Source organism: Diabrotica undecimpunctata, chromosome 1, assembly GCF_040954645.1.
Source record: "Diabrotica undecimpunctata isolate CICGRU chromosome 1, icDiaUnde3, whole genome shotgun sequence".
NCBI classification, from domain to species: Eukaryota; Metazoa; Arthropoda; class Insecta; order Coleoptera; family Chrysomelidae; genus Diabrotica; species Diabrotica undecimpunctata.
Window position 1 is genome coordinate 53,096,220 of NC_092803.1, and position 15,756 is coordinate 53,111,975.

Below are 15,756 nucleotides of genomic sequence, written 5' to 3' on the forward strand. Positions count from 1 at the left end.
ATTATTTTTTTTTAGAAATGCAGAATTTAGAAACAGTGTATCTTGCATTCGCTTATGTTATACCTAGTTAATATATTAGTCAATTAACTTTGTTAGCTTGTTTATTCTTTTAAAATTAACTTCTTTTTCAAAAAACTTATAATGTAGTTCTAGAGAAATTCGGTTAGTCCGTATCTTTTTCGACACATATAATAAAAGATTTTGAATATCGTTTCTAAACTAACGATCTTTTTCTTTACACCTTATTCTTTAGTTGAACGACACATCGATTAGAATTTGCTGTTAACATGAATTTTATGGGATAGAAGGTGTCCACCCTTGCTTCCTTTGAATAATTTATAGAATATGGATTTGCTTATATCACCATAGCAGCTAATTCTACAGTTGAACCCGGATTTATATTTTTGATTGACACGTAACAATTTTTTAGGAGCTTTATTCATTTAAAAATAATGAACCCTTTATTGTCCTTATCTAATTTTCAGTTTTTTTTAACTCCTCTACAATTATTGTAAATAGAAGTATACGTATGTTATTTTAGAAATAGTTTAAAAGCAAATGTACTTATTTTTCTTATATAAATTCTTGAAACAATATCCTAGTTGAAAATAACCGAAAAATTCAAAGATAAATATTTGAAATCACATGTATGTAATATTAAGAACTTTAACAATACTAAGTTATTATCGTTATTATTATTATCAGTTGGCAGACTGATCCAGTCAACCAACAATCACATCCAATGCCAGGGATGCAAACATCATAAATACTTCTACAACAACCAAACCCAATATCGGTAAATATGTCACAGTACCATCAAAACCAATTACAACCGTTCCCTAATATTTCTGCTAATTAATTTAACCTTCAGCCACAACCACCTTCATCGGCTTAAGTTAATACAAATGTAGCACCCTTCTACACTACAATATCCTCGGCATACAGTCAAAGACCCAAATTATTCTCCACAACAATTATCGAGCGAAGAAGAATTAAAAAGTCATACAATTTAACATGTAACTCTCTCCTGGCAAAAAGTAACAAAAAAAAAAGAAATCACAAATAATACTAAGCAAAATACACAAACCACAACAAACGACAGATTCCAAATACTAGAAGAGAGACAACACTAATAACCAAACATAAACTACTCAATCAAAAGATCAAAGGCCACCTCCAATCTATGTTTACAAATAACTGACTATATTTATAGCAATGATTAACTCACTGACAGGGATCACCACGGCTGAAACTTATTATACAAGAACACTTCCAGATAGTGTAGAAAAAATAAAAGCCCTAAGTCCAGAAACGTACAGGAAACTAGTAAGTCATATGAGAGAAAAGAAAATTGTATTCCAAAGCTACCAACTTCAACAAAATAGAGCATATAAAATTGTAGTAAAGGGACACCATCACACAATTGATACAGATATAAAAACCGAACTTGCGAAAAAAGGCCGCCATATTAGAAAAATAATCAATGTTGTTATCAATAGCCTAACAGAAGAACCTCTTCCACTATTCTTTATTGATCTTGAACCCAACACAAATAATAAAAAAATCATACAAAATAGAATTTCGTAGACATAAAAGCATATAACTACGTAAAATGCAGTGGTCCTCATAATACAAAAATATGTACTAAACCTAAAGATACTCCTGCAACTTGCGCATAATGAAATGGTAGCCATCCAGCCAATTACATACAGAGGTTGCACTGTATATAGAGACCTAGTAAAACACAGAAACAGCAATAATATAAATAAAACACATAAAAAATACCCAGACTACAATATAGCGTACAATCCAGAAAACACAGTACAGCAGCCAATCATATATAAAAGTAGTAATTCCCAAGTCTCTTCAGGAAATCTCCAAAGACAAAGTGAAAACAGTAATTATAAGGATATATTTATCTATGCTTATGATAGACTTCCTAAATGTATTTAAAATTATATTTAATCAGTTGCTTCTAACATCTAAATCATGCTAACAACAGACATTACGAAAATAACAAATTAATGGCCAAGTAAATAAGAATCGCGGCCTGGAATGTCTGGAGATTCTAAGAAATTAACTTAAATTTAAAACTTAACAAAATAGATATATTATTTGTTTCAAAGAGTCATTCAACTGATAGAACAGTTGTCAAAATTCTGTTTTACACAAAATAGTTTACCCACCATCCGGACGGAACAGCCCATGCAGGATCAGCAATCATGGTCAGATCATCTGACTAGGTGTTATTCTACACCTAAAGTTTAGAGCACTTCAATCAAAATAGAAACGTACTCGTGGCCATTTATTGTCGCAGGTATTTATTCACCTCCTAGACATAATATTCTCGTTAAAGAATAAGACAGCTTCTTTCAAATCCTTGGCTCACACTTTCTGGTAGCAGGCGATTGAAATGCCAAATATACTTTATGGGGATCACGACTTACGACAGCGAAAGGTAGAAACCTACTTCGATTGTTACAAAAAAACATTTTATTCTTCTTATCCACGGGACAACCAACATACTGGCCAGCGCATAACAAAAAAATTCTGAATCTTCTATATTTTGCAGTACTTAAAGGTTTGCCTGATTCAAAAACAGAGCCTAGTTTTGACTTAAGTTCGAACCATAACGCCATAATAATAACGTTAATCACAACTATAATATACAATCAACAGCCATTGAGACTTTATAATATAAAAACAAACTGGGAATAATTTAAAAACACCATTAACCAGAATATAACGTTAGATCACCGATTAAAAAAATATGAGCTGGAATTTGCAGTACAAAAGCTAACGGCTGTTATACTAAACTCTGCTTGGAAAACTACTCCTATACGTGAAGAATGGTAATCCTAAATACAACAATGAGTCATTACGTCTCAAAAAAATTCTAACCGAAAAGAAGAGAGCGCCTGCAAAATAACAAAAGCCCCGAAATCCACTCGATAGAACACAGCTAAATAGACGAACACACTAGCTAACATCAGTGCTAAATCAAGCTCGTAATGACACTTTTAATTTTTATATTAACAATTTCTCTCCAGATAACCACTCTATATGGACAACAACCAAAAAAATTCAAGAAAACGGCAATAAGAACACCTGATATAAGTTGGGAGCAGACTGACAATGAAAAAGCTAATATATTTGTAGAATATTTAGAAAATATATTTACTCAAAATTTAGGTCAAAACATAAATGATGATGTATCTAGCGAATATCTAGATGCACCCTACGAACTATCATATTTAATAAAAGCATTCTCCCCATTCGAGGTTCGCAGAATAATGAGTACCAAATCTCACAAAGCCACAGGATACGATTTAATTGATGGGAGAATCCTAAAACATCTACCCCGGAAAGAAGTTCTTATGCTTACTATTATTTATAAGAGAATGCTGCAGTTAAAACATTTCAAATAAATCATCATCATCATCATCAATATTATTTGGCTCTACAACTCTATGTGAGTCTTGGCCACGTTTACTATTTCCCTCCATTGTTGTCGGTCCTGAGCAGCTATCTCTCATTGTTATATTCCCATTTTGCGTAGATCACTGGCTACTGCGTCCTTCCATCTCTTTTTTGGGCGACCAACTGACCTTCTGCCTTTCCCAGAACGTGGCCTTCAGGAGTCATTCGTCACTCGATCTTAGTACGTGGCCCGCCCATCTTATTCGGTTTGCTTTAATGTAGCGTACTATGTTTTCATCTCCATATACTGTCTAGAGTTCATCATTGTGTCTTCTTCTCCATTATCTTGTTATCCTGTTGCATCTTTCAGTTCCAGTAATTTTGTCGTTATTTTTTCGCATATTTTAATGATTGGAAAGCCAGGTAAATTGCCTACAGAACCTTCTTCCTATGGTTCGATAAGCTTGTTACCCTTGATATCAAAGGTACTTGAAAGACTCCTGCTAAATAAAATAAGCGAAACTGTACCACTTGCGATATTGGTATGGTGTTGATACAAGCATGCTATTTAGGGTGGCAGTGAATAAAATTAAGATAGCTATGATGGTAACCAACGTTCTGAAAGGACATGGTACAGAAGAGTACCACTAGAGAATATAATATCTGAAGATCAGTTTGGTTTACGTCAAAAATATTTAACAATTCAACATAGAGAAATAAAATCAAGAAAAGTTTGAAAGAGAAGACTATGTGTGCCTCAGTATTTCTCGATATTCAGTCAGCTTTTGGTAAAGTCTGGTACAACGGTTTGCTATATAAATTAAAATCTTTACAGCCTAGCGATATGTATTTTATTATGAAGCCCTCTAACGTTCGTTTCAAGTAAAATTCAATAATGATTTTTTAACCTATCACTCAATGCAATCCGCAGTTCCTGAGTTCCTCAGGAAAGTGTGTTCGGTCCCTTCCTGTACCTAATCTTTACTGCCGACATACCTATTATAGATGACGTCACAGAGGCGACTTTTGGTGATGATACAGTCGTTTTAGTTTTAAACAAAGACCCAGACATACCATCTGAAAAGCTACAAAATTACTTGTATATATTAGAAGATTGGTTGACAAAATGAAAAATTCAAAAGTCAATACCAAAAAATCACATTTACAACAAGAAGACGCTCTTGTTTTCAAGTTAGTCTAAATAATGCCCCCATTCCTACTAGAGACGTTATGAAATATCTTGGGTTGCATTTGGACCGATAGCTCAACTGGAAGCAACACATTAATACCAAAAAAAACTCAGCTCAATATAAAATTAATGTAAATGATTCGGTTACTTGGCAGAAAGTCACAACTGTCATTTAAGAACAAAATATTGCTTTACAAAGTAATACTAAAACCAATATGGACTTACGGCATAAAACTCTGTACTGTAACAAGCCTCCAAACACAAAAAATTGGCAGACCTTCTAATCAAGAACATTGCGTATGTTAACTCTAACGTCCTTTAGTATTTGAGACATACAAAACCTTTATAATGAGCTAGATTTCACGGCCAAAATTCAACGCACCACAGCCAAATTATCAGTGAATTATATCAGCCACCAGTGGAGGAACAAAGACTAAAGAGGATTTAGCCAGAAGCCTGGTTATATAGGCGAAAATAGAGAACTGTCGCTGGACGGTATCCAAATCAACTTAGTATTGTCATCACATTTTTTACTAATTACTCAATGTACTGTTTATAAATAGATTGTAAATATGTATTAAAAAATAATAAAAAAAATTGTAAGTAGTGATATCCTTATTGCATTATACAATATAAATATAAATATTTTAACACTTTTCTGAAATTACTTTTATTACTCTTGGACTACAAGCCCATGGCAGATTTTTAGTGGATCATGTAACCCAACATAAATAATCTATTAAATAATACTATAATAAGTAAAAATAACTTTAGAAACTATGCCGTCAATTCTTAATGATAGTGAGTCACAGGTAAGATTAACTACTTACCTCTTAAGGAACAAACATAATATTTGTACTTTTTGGTCAAACATATTTGTACGGCATTTATAACTTGGGTGACTAATACTAAACTAATGCCATGCGACCTAATGCCGTACAAAAATATTGTTACCAGCAGCAGTGAAAATTTTTTATTTTCGGAAAACTTTTCCCCATTTTCGGCAATTTGACACAGTAAGACATTTATATACAAAGTTTAGGATCGGCATAAAGATTAATTTTTTTGCAGCGCCGTAAATTTAGGCTGGAACAGGGTTGAGAAATCTAAGGCGCAACCCCTAATTTAAACCCCCATGCTTGATAAGAATTGACGGCATAGTTTATAAAGTTGTTATTATTGCAATATTGATTTATATGTGATTTATGTTGCGTCAAATGACGCCCTAAAAATGTCCTACGGGCTTGTAGTCTATCTGTTTAATTCTTTTAAAGACTTACTTGCAATAATAAAAATGAACCAAGTAAATTTAAGGCCTTGATGGAAATTATCTCAATATATGTAGCTAAAGGACATAATTTCGTTATAGATAACACCCAAATATTTAACAAAAAACTCAATCATCACCTTAAGTATTTGTATAAAGACTATTAAGATTGCGTTAATCATAAAGCCATCCAGAAATGATACAAAACCAGTAGAAAATTAGCAAATATTAAGAATTGATTGGATAAAAAACAACTTACAATATCTTTAAAAATAATAGACAATGTCTGTTTATCCTAAAGAACTTCTGAATTAGCATTTCCTGTATTACAAAAGTTAGCAGACATGTTAACTCTTTAATACCAACCTGTCGAAAATATTTAAAACTCGCTCTGCAAACTGATCATAAATCCCTACACAGATAAATGTTTTTAAAAGGAAATAAATTACAAAAATCAAGTATATCGTGCACCTACAAAAATCCATAAATAAAATTGTGCAAAAACGTATTGTACATATTTTATGTATCGTTATTTCATCAGTGATCACAGTGTTTTTGTTACATTCTTAATGAGTTGAAATCTATTTAAAAAATATTTGTCTAGTTTTGCAGGCACAGCGATGATAAATATTTAACATCAAGCTGTTACTAATGAGGCACCTTAGTATTATCGTTATTTCCATTCATAAATAACAAAAAAGTATTTACAAACTTGATTTAGATAAGTGTAATATTTATAAAATAGTCCAATAATATTTACCGGAAATATATTGTAAATGCAAGTTCAAAATAGGATTACTTTCTCTAATTTATTAATATGTATAACTTCTTGTAGTTAGAAAAAAACGATTACTTTGTTTTTATACAATAACATTTTTATGTACAGTGTTACTGATAAAACTTATTACTCAGCAAACTTACAGCTAGATCACAAATACATAGTATTATGTTTTCGTGTCCAATATCATTACATTAGATCCTAAAACATGGTAAATTATGATCATCAAATATGTAGATATCATCTAAAGGACACTGCACAACAATATTATCAATGAAATTATAGTTCAGATATAAGTCCTAAGAGATAACTAAGGAGAAATGTAAGCAATTCTAGTAATAAAGTTTGACCAATTAATCTGCATCAAATAAAGAGTTGTTTAAGATAGTCTTGGCTAAGACAATATTAAAACGTATTCAGTTTCATTTTAGCAGTATTACAAATATGAACACTAAACCTCAAGAAGGACTATGAAGAGAACAATTAGTGATGTGCAAACATTAGTATATAATATTTTAAGTTTAAATAATTTCCAAATGGGTGTGCTGCATTCGATTTGTTTACATAGCAACCCAATCTCGAATTTCCAACAGAAAAAACTCACCTCAGTCAGAAACCTTCACTCTTCGCAGGCTGATCATTAATCACCTAAAAACCAAAAGAGTTCAACTGAAACACTCAGAAAAAATACAGACCACAAGTAGACGGAAAACGGTGAGGAGAAGCGATAAGCGATCACCTCTCTTCCGAGCCGAACCGTGTACTGGTCTTTACGGCAGGAACTCCGCTTATATGTGAGTTTCGCAACTCCGACTCGGAGTTGGTGTTCGCTTGCCGTCGTGTAATTTCGACGGAGATGTTGCATGGAAGTTTTTCGTTTACACTTCGCGTCCGTCTCGCACAGGACGGTGAAGGAGAGTTTGTTTCGTTTGCCGGACAGTGGGACGGAAAAAACATTGGAAGGTTCATCCTGTATGGGTCAGGAATAAAGGAATTTATGGGACAGATTTATAATTTCTGAATGGTCGTAGCGGGAACGTGTACAAGACAGGACAAACATTAGCATGAATTTATCAAATATTTACAGGTGAAATTTTTATACTTGGATTTTATTTAACGTGATAAAATATTATAGGAACATAATAATGATTTAGGAACTAGAGTAAAAAAATTCTGGAAATAAAATTAAGCTTTATTAAATAAATATACTTTTTATACCGTAGAAATTAATGCACAAATATTTATCAAAAGAGATGTATTAAATGCTTTGATTAAAAACTACTGATATTGTAAAACAAATTTCTCTGCATACATAACTACTTTTTTTTTAACTCCGCCTGCAGTTTTGTTGAGTCGAGTATCTCGACAGAACTGTGCCAGTCCCAAACCCCCGGATAAAGGAGAAGGGGTCTATACCCAGATTAGCACTCTACTGATAGACTTTAAAACCATACAGCTCATAGATACAGGATTATGTCTCGGAACAGGAATGATTTACTTTACGACGACTAACGCGAGAAAGAGGACAACGAATTCATGGAAAACGAGAAATATACTTCGCATAGGTACTTGGAACGTAAAGTCTCTAAACAGAAGAGAGCAGAAAATTACAAAAGAGTTTGTAGAAAAAAATATGGACATATGTGCACTACAAAAGACGAAGAAAAAAGGAAAGGAAAAAAATATGCTAGATGACAATCTGATGATTTACGTTGCGAAAGAAACCAGAGCCAAGGAAGAAGTCGCCCTGTTAGTAGACAGAAAATTTTTACACCAAGTACAAGAATGTAAATATACCTCTTAAAGAATGGTGATTGTAAAAGTTAAACTGGATGTCAAACCTCTGAATGTGATAGCAATCTATGCACCAGATAACAACATACCATCACAAGGGAAAACTTCTACGGATACTTTCAGACTGTAATAAACAAGACCGAAAATGATGAATATATAATTATTATGAGTGTTTTTAACCCCCGTGTTGGTAATGCTATAGATCCAGGAATAAAACAGCGATATAATAAAAATATCAGAAATGAAATCGGACACCTCCTCCTGACGGACCTTTGCAGCATAAATGTTATGTTATATTTACTTATAATATTTATTATAAAATTATACTTAAAATAATTATTAAAAAATATATATCTTATCTTCTTCTTTAGGTACCGTGTCCTCTAAGGAGGTTGGTAATCACAACAGCTATTTTCACTTTTGAGATTGCAGCTCTGAACAAGGCGACGGAACTGCAATTATACCACTTTCTCAGATTGTTGAGCCAGGAGATGCGTCTGCTTCCAATACTTCGTTTTCCTTGTATTTTTCCCTGCATTATGGTTTATAGCAACACATATTTATCCCCTCTCATAACGTGGCCGAGATATTGTAACTTGCTTATCTTAATAGTATTCATGATTTCCATTTCCTTTGTCATCTTTCTGAGGACCTCAACATTTGTTATTCGGTCTACGCAACTTATTTTTAATATTCTTCGGTAGGTCCACATTTCGAATGCTTTAAGTCGATCGCTCACCATTTTCTTTAAGGTCCAGGCCTCCACTCCATACAGCAGAACCGAAAACACATATGAACGTAATATTCCTATTTTGAGTTGCAAACTGCAAAGTTGTCTACTGCATAATACTTTTCTCATCTTATTAAATGCTGCTCTAGCTTGTCCAATTCTCATTTTTATTTCTTCTGTATACTCGTTATTTTCATTAATAATTGTACCAAGATATCTGTATTTTTTTATTTTTTCTATTGAAACCCCTCTTATATTTAAAATGTCTTGTTGTGTTTTGGAAATTGTCATAAATTTTGTTTTATTAGTGTTAAGCGTTAGTCCGCTTTCCTCACTAGCATTTATTACATTATCTAAAAGTGTCTGTAGATCTTGTATATTCTCTGCAATTAGTATAGTATCATCGGCATATCTGACATTGTTGATGGGTCTGCCGTTGACTTTTATTCCAATTGTTATATTGTTATAGTGATTTTTTAATTATTTCTTCCGAATATAGATTGAAAAATAAGGGAGAGAGTATGCAACCTTGCCTTACGCCTCTTTTTATCTCTACTTCCTCCGAAAGTTCTTTGCCTACTTTGACTTTTGCTGTTTGGTTAAAGTAGAGATGAGTTATTATTCTTAAGTCTTTTTTGTCAATGTGTTTATCTTTAAGTAACTATATAAGACGGTTGTGTCGGACCTTATCGAACGCCTTATTGTAATCAATTAAACAAACATAGAGTGGTTGGTTTACATCCATACATCTTTGCATGAGGACGTTCAATCCAAATAATATCTCTTGTATACCCATGCCATTCCTAAATCCAAATTGGGTTTCAGGATGGGATGTCTTGTTCCAGTTTTCTGAAAATTCTTAAATGGATAATTTTTAAGAATATTTTTAATGTGTGACTCATTAGACTAATTATACGGTGGTCATTACATTCCCTTGCATTAGGTTTTTTTGGTAATGTAATAAATGTTGATTTGGGCCAATCTCTCGGAATAATACCCGTATTATAATTATATAGTATTATATAAGTCTACTAATACATTGATCTGATCTTCTGATATCAATTTAATTATTTCAGTTGGAATTGTGTCAGGCCCCGTAGTTTTATTAGATTTTGCCAGATTTATTGCATGTATTATTTCATCCTTAGTTATATTTGGACCCATATCATGTTCCTCGCAATAGTTCATGTTATCTTGTTGTGTCCTGTCATCCTCAAACAATTCTTGGACGTATTCTCTCCATCTGTTTAGTTTGCCTTTGATATGAGATATTATTTTACCATTCGTATCAACCAGGGTGTTACTATTGTTGGACTGTCTTATACCTGCTAATTCTTTAATTTTTTTGTGCAATTCAAAACTGTCATGATTTCTCTGGAGTTCTTCTATCTCTAAACATTTGTCGTTGTACCACTTCTCTTTAGCTGCCCGTATTTTTATTCTGATCTCCTTGTGTGTGGCTTTGTATTCGTTTACATTTTTGTTTTTGTATGATTTTGTGACTACTCAACGTATCTTTAATTGTCATTTGCCTTTGGCATTGGCCTTAAATTTCAAAATTCTTTCTTCTATAAAAATGAACAAAAACATATTTTTACATGCCACATTTACTCAAGGGGTCGATAACGACCCATGTATATATGTCTACTATTAATGACGTCATAATTTTTTAAATATTTTTTCCACATAATTTAAATTATTCAAAAGCAACATATATCAAAATAAACTATATGCAAAAGAAAAAATAGTTCTGTGGGCATAAATGGGTTAAACGTAACGCTGAAGACATTAACTACTATACTACCATAAATAAACAACATTACAAATGACACGGACTGCTTTTCCATCTTTTTTGTTAAGCATTTTCTATTATGCACGATATAAACCACTTCTTATTTTTCTATGTTTTTTACATCACCAAACCACTCAAACTCATACGTACTCGTATCAGATATATGTATATGCAGGTTATAATACTGAGCTCAATATTTGGACAGAAGCCAAATCATTTTATATTATTCACAAGGCTGAATACGGATTCCATTACGCCTCTAGATGTTTGCAAGAAGATATAGAATAAATAAATTTTCGATATTCAGATATGTATGAACATTTTTGTAAACGAAACGGAGAATTATTTCAATGAAATGCGGGTAAGTAACGAAAAGTGTTTGTTGTGGTATTTCTACAAATTTAAAATAACAACAAGTATATCAGCATTTATACAACTATTCACAAATTTATACAATATATATAAAATTTCTTTCACATATTTTTTTAACTATAAATCTTAATATAGTTTTCTTTTCGTTAAACTTGTGTACTTGTTTGTAGATTTTGTGTTACTAGTGGGATATTCACTAAATATCGTGAACTGGCGACATTTTATAAAACCAATTAAAATATACTTATAGAATCTATTGTATTAAAATAGAACTATAAAGGCATATTGCTTATTAACACAGCATATAAATTCTCTTATTCAAATTAAATATATTACTAAAGAGGCTCACTCCGTATTTGGAAGATATTCTAGGCGACTAGAATACTTCTTTGAGACGGCTGCTGTGAAAAGTTTATTTGATGTACATCCGTACCACTTTCTCAGGTTGGACAGCCATGACATTCTACGCCTCCCTATGCTTCTCTTTCCTTGGATCTTTCCCTGCATAGTCAATTGGAGCAAGGTGTATTCCTCTCCACGTGTAATATATCCGAGATATTCAAATTTTCTTGTTTTAATTATATTTAAAACTTCTATTTCTTTATTCATCCTTCTCAGAACCTCTTTGTTTGTGATGTGTTCTGTCCACGATATTTTCAGAATTCTTCTATACACCCACAGCTCGAATGATTCCAGTTTTTTCATTGATGTCGCATTCAAGGTCCAAGATTCCATTCCATAAAATAAAGTCGAAAAAACATAGCACCTCGCCAACCTAACTCTTAGTTCCAATTTTAAATCCCTTGTACATAGCACTCTTCTCATTTTGTTGAAATTTGCTCTAGCCTTTTCTATTCTGATTTTGGTCTTCTGAGTATAACCATTTGTGGAGTTAATCATTGTTCCCAGATATCCATATTTGTCCACTTGTTCGACGTTGGTTCCGTTTATTAGAAGATTCTCGTTATTTCTTTGAGTTTTCGATATTCTCATAAATTTCGTCTTCTTGACATTCATTGTTAGACCATACTCTTCTCCATACTCTGCTATTCTGGTCACCAGTCTCTGAAGATCTTCAATATTTTCAACTAAGATCACAGTGTCGTTCGCATATCTAATGTTGTTAATGGGAACTCCATTTACCTTTATTCCAGCTGTTTCACCCTCAAGAGTGTTTTTCGGGATCTCTTCGGAGTAGGCATTAAAAAGAATTGGCGACAATATGCATCCCTGTCTCACTCTACATCTTATTTTAATTTCTTTTGACAGCTGTTCGTTAACACGTACTTTTGCTCGCTGTTTATAGTATGAATTTAATATGATCCTGAGGTCGTTGTAGTCAATCTTCTTTGATTTCAGGACATTCATTAATTGTTTATGTCGTACTTTATCGAATGCTTTATTATAGTCAATAGAACATACGTATATATCTTGATTGACGTCCAGGCATCTGTGTATCAGTATATTAAGTGAAAAACGAGCTTCACGCGTTCCTAGGCCTTTGATCAAATATTTACCTTTACTATCCTTTACTTTTACTAGGCCTTTACTATCTGACAAATATTAGAAAAAAGCTGAGATATCAACTGAGATGTACAACAAATTTTCGTAGATTTAGAGCAACACATTATTTTTTAAAAAGAAGTTGACTATAACAAACAATACTAGAAATGAGAATACCCAGAAAATTAGTGGAAAACTCAAATTTGCGTGACAGACTCATATTAACAGGTAAAGATGAGAAACAGAACATCGATGCAATTAAGTATAACATCAGGACATACACAAGGAGACTCCTTATCACCCTTGCCATTCATTTAACCTTATAATGTGCAATAGTTAAAATATCGTCTCAGCTGACAGGGGGATTTGCAAATTGAGGATCAAAACTGTTATTGGTCTTTACTGATAACCCAAATTTAGACGCTGATTCTACAAGAGACATAAGAGATGTGTTTTCACAACTCAAAGAGGAAACAGATAGTTTCAGTCTTCAAATAAATGAAGAAAAAATAAAATAAATTCTTCTTCTTCTAAATGTGCCCATCTTCTAGAGATGTTGGCAACCACATTGACCCATCTTATTCTATGCACAGCCACTCGAAATCGATTAGTTGACGTTAGACCAGTATAGTTCCTGAGATTGGCAAGCCAGGATATACGTCTACGTCCAGGGCTCTCTTACCCTCAATCTTGCCTTGTAGGATTAACTGTAGAAGTCGGTATTGATCAATACGCATGATGAGGCCGAAGTAAGCCAATTTTCTGTTTTTTATGGTGTTAATAATTTCTTTTTTTTTCTTAGCCTCGGGAGAATAGCTATTTATGTTACTTGTGTGGTGTATATATGAGACTCTCAACATACGTCGGTAGTGCCACATTTAATTTCAAAATAAATTCTGGTAACCAAAAATCCAAGACCAAGAAGTAGACAAAACATATACATTATTGACTACAACTTCTGTAGTTAGCGAGTTTATATATCTGGGGAGATAATCATAGATGACCACCACATAAAAAAAAGTCTCAGCAAGGATCACTGCGGAAAATAAAAGCAATATACTCCCTATCACCATTATTAGGATATTAACTGCCAAAAAGACAATCTAAATTAAGACTGCACATGTCAACTATTTACCCAATTGTTAAATATGGAAGTAAAACATGAACTCTGCATGAGGGGAAACAAACAAGCTGTTGATATTTGAAAGACGGTTCTCAGATTCATATTTGGCTAGAAAAGAAATGAACTAACAGGAGAGTGACGTAGGCGCCGCAATGCTGAACTCGTGGATCTGTCTGGTAACGAAAACATCGTCAGTCATACAAAAGTTAACCGGATAAGATAGACAAATCATGTGGTAAGATCAGAGAAAGACTAAACGCTAAAGAGAGTGTTTTTTTAGAGACCAGACGGTTAAAGATTAGTAGGCTGTCCACAAAAAGAAAGGATGATGTTAAAGGCGATTTATCGAGGATTGGTATACAACAATGGAAAATGAAAGCGCAAAATCGTAGAAGATAAAACGCTGTAGTGAATGCGGTGAAGACACACTCTTAGTTGTAAATCCAGCCATAAAGAAGATTATTCTTAACTGTTTAACCATCTAAAACGTAGGTGGTCACAAAGTTTAGGATATTCTTTATACTAGAGAAACAGATTTTTATTTTCTAATAGTTTTTTTGATATGTAGTTCTTGCATTTTCTTAACCTGCGATCAGTGACCAAGTTATATATTGCATATATATAAAAAATTGTGTTTTTTTTTATTTATTGAATATTGATTCAAAAACCAAACAGCAATTATTACGATGGTATAAAGAGATTGATATTGAACAGGAAATTGAACAGATGTCGCATTTAAAGGGCAGTGTTTAAAGGAAAACTAAAGGAAATAAGTAAAGTTGAAGCTTAAAGTAAAACTGAAGGAATAAGTGAAGTTTAAGTTTTAAATTTTTTCGCCATCTGATGTAAGTACAAGCTTAAATAACTAAACCAATTTACTAAAAGTTCTTGGAAAAAGCTAACAAACTTCGTGGTTACACATAAAATTAAACTGACCAAAGGCAAGTCTTATCGTTAAAATACCAATAAAAAATTGCCTGATGTCAAAAACATTGCCAAAAACTGCAAAACTCGGCTAGGGTGTTGGAAACTCTTTTTACGGATAAAACTATTTCTCATGTTGTCCACTTCACGAACCAAAAGCTTGAGAAAATGAGACGGTGCGGACTGACAGGAGTTTTATTTTATAATATGTCCCAAATATTTTATTAGACTGTAAAAGTCACTTTTAAACCAAAATATGTGACTATAGTACATAATGGAAAACATCCGGACCCAGAGACCCGGCGCAAAAATATATACATGGAAACATTTATTTTGATTTTGGATGCATAATTTTGTATTTTTATTCATAAAAGATAATCCTCGTGCTACTATTCTGAAAATTTAGTTTTTAACACAGCGATACTTACAAAAATTAAAAATAGAACTCTTTAAAGTAAACACACCGATTTTCTCAATATTTACTATAAACAATTATAAAGGTAGACCCCCATTACAGCACAATATATTGAATACTTTTCTGTTTTACTGCTAGCAAATAGGATCGCTACATTTTATATGCATTTGTATGATTTGTGATTTTTTTCTCTCTTAATGAGGTGGGCAGATAGAACATGTTTTGCGTTTCTGAAGTTTGTCAGATGAAAGTTCTTCGATGGGGTTTTGTAATTCTTCAGTAATGACTCGTTTAAGTGACCAAATTTTGAAGAAAGTGGATGCTTTTCATTAAGAAATTTTGATTGTAATACAAATAAAACTATCGACACAACTTAGATTGATATTAATTAAAATGTAACATATTACTAAGTCATCTCCTGGTTCTTCGATTAGATGAATACAAAGCAG

General features: G+C 32.7%; 1 protein-coding gene across 3 annotated transcripts in view; it reads right to left on the reverse strand.

The window, feature by feature from the left end:
- The window catches only part of LOC140449314 (protein O-mannosyl-transferase TMTC1-like), a 1,384,234-nt gene extending 1,376,838 nt beyond the window's left edge, over positions 1-7,396 (reverse strand). For all 3 annotated transcript variants that reach the window (XM_072542477.1, XM_072542470.1, XM_072542463.1), the window contains exon 1: positions 7,259-7,396. The gene's annotated coding sequence lies outside the window, so the exon portion shown is untranslated. The remainder of the gene's footprint in view (positions 1-7,258) is intronic.
- Positions 7,397-15,756: the final 8,360 nt, after the last annotated feature.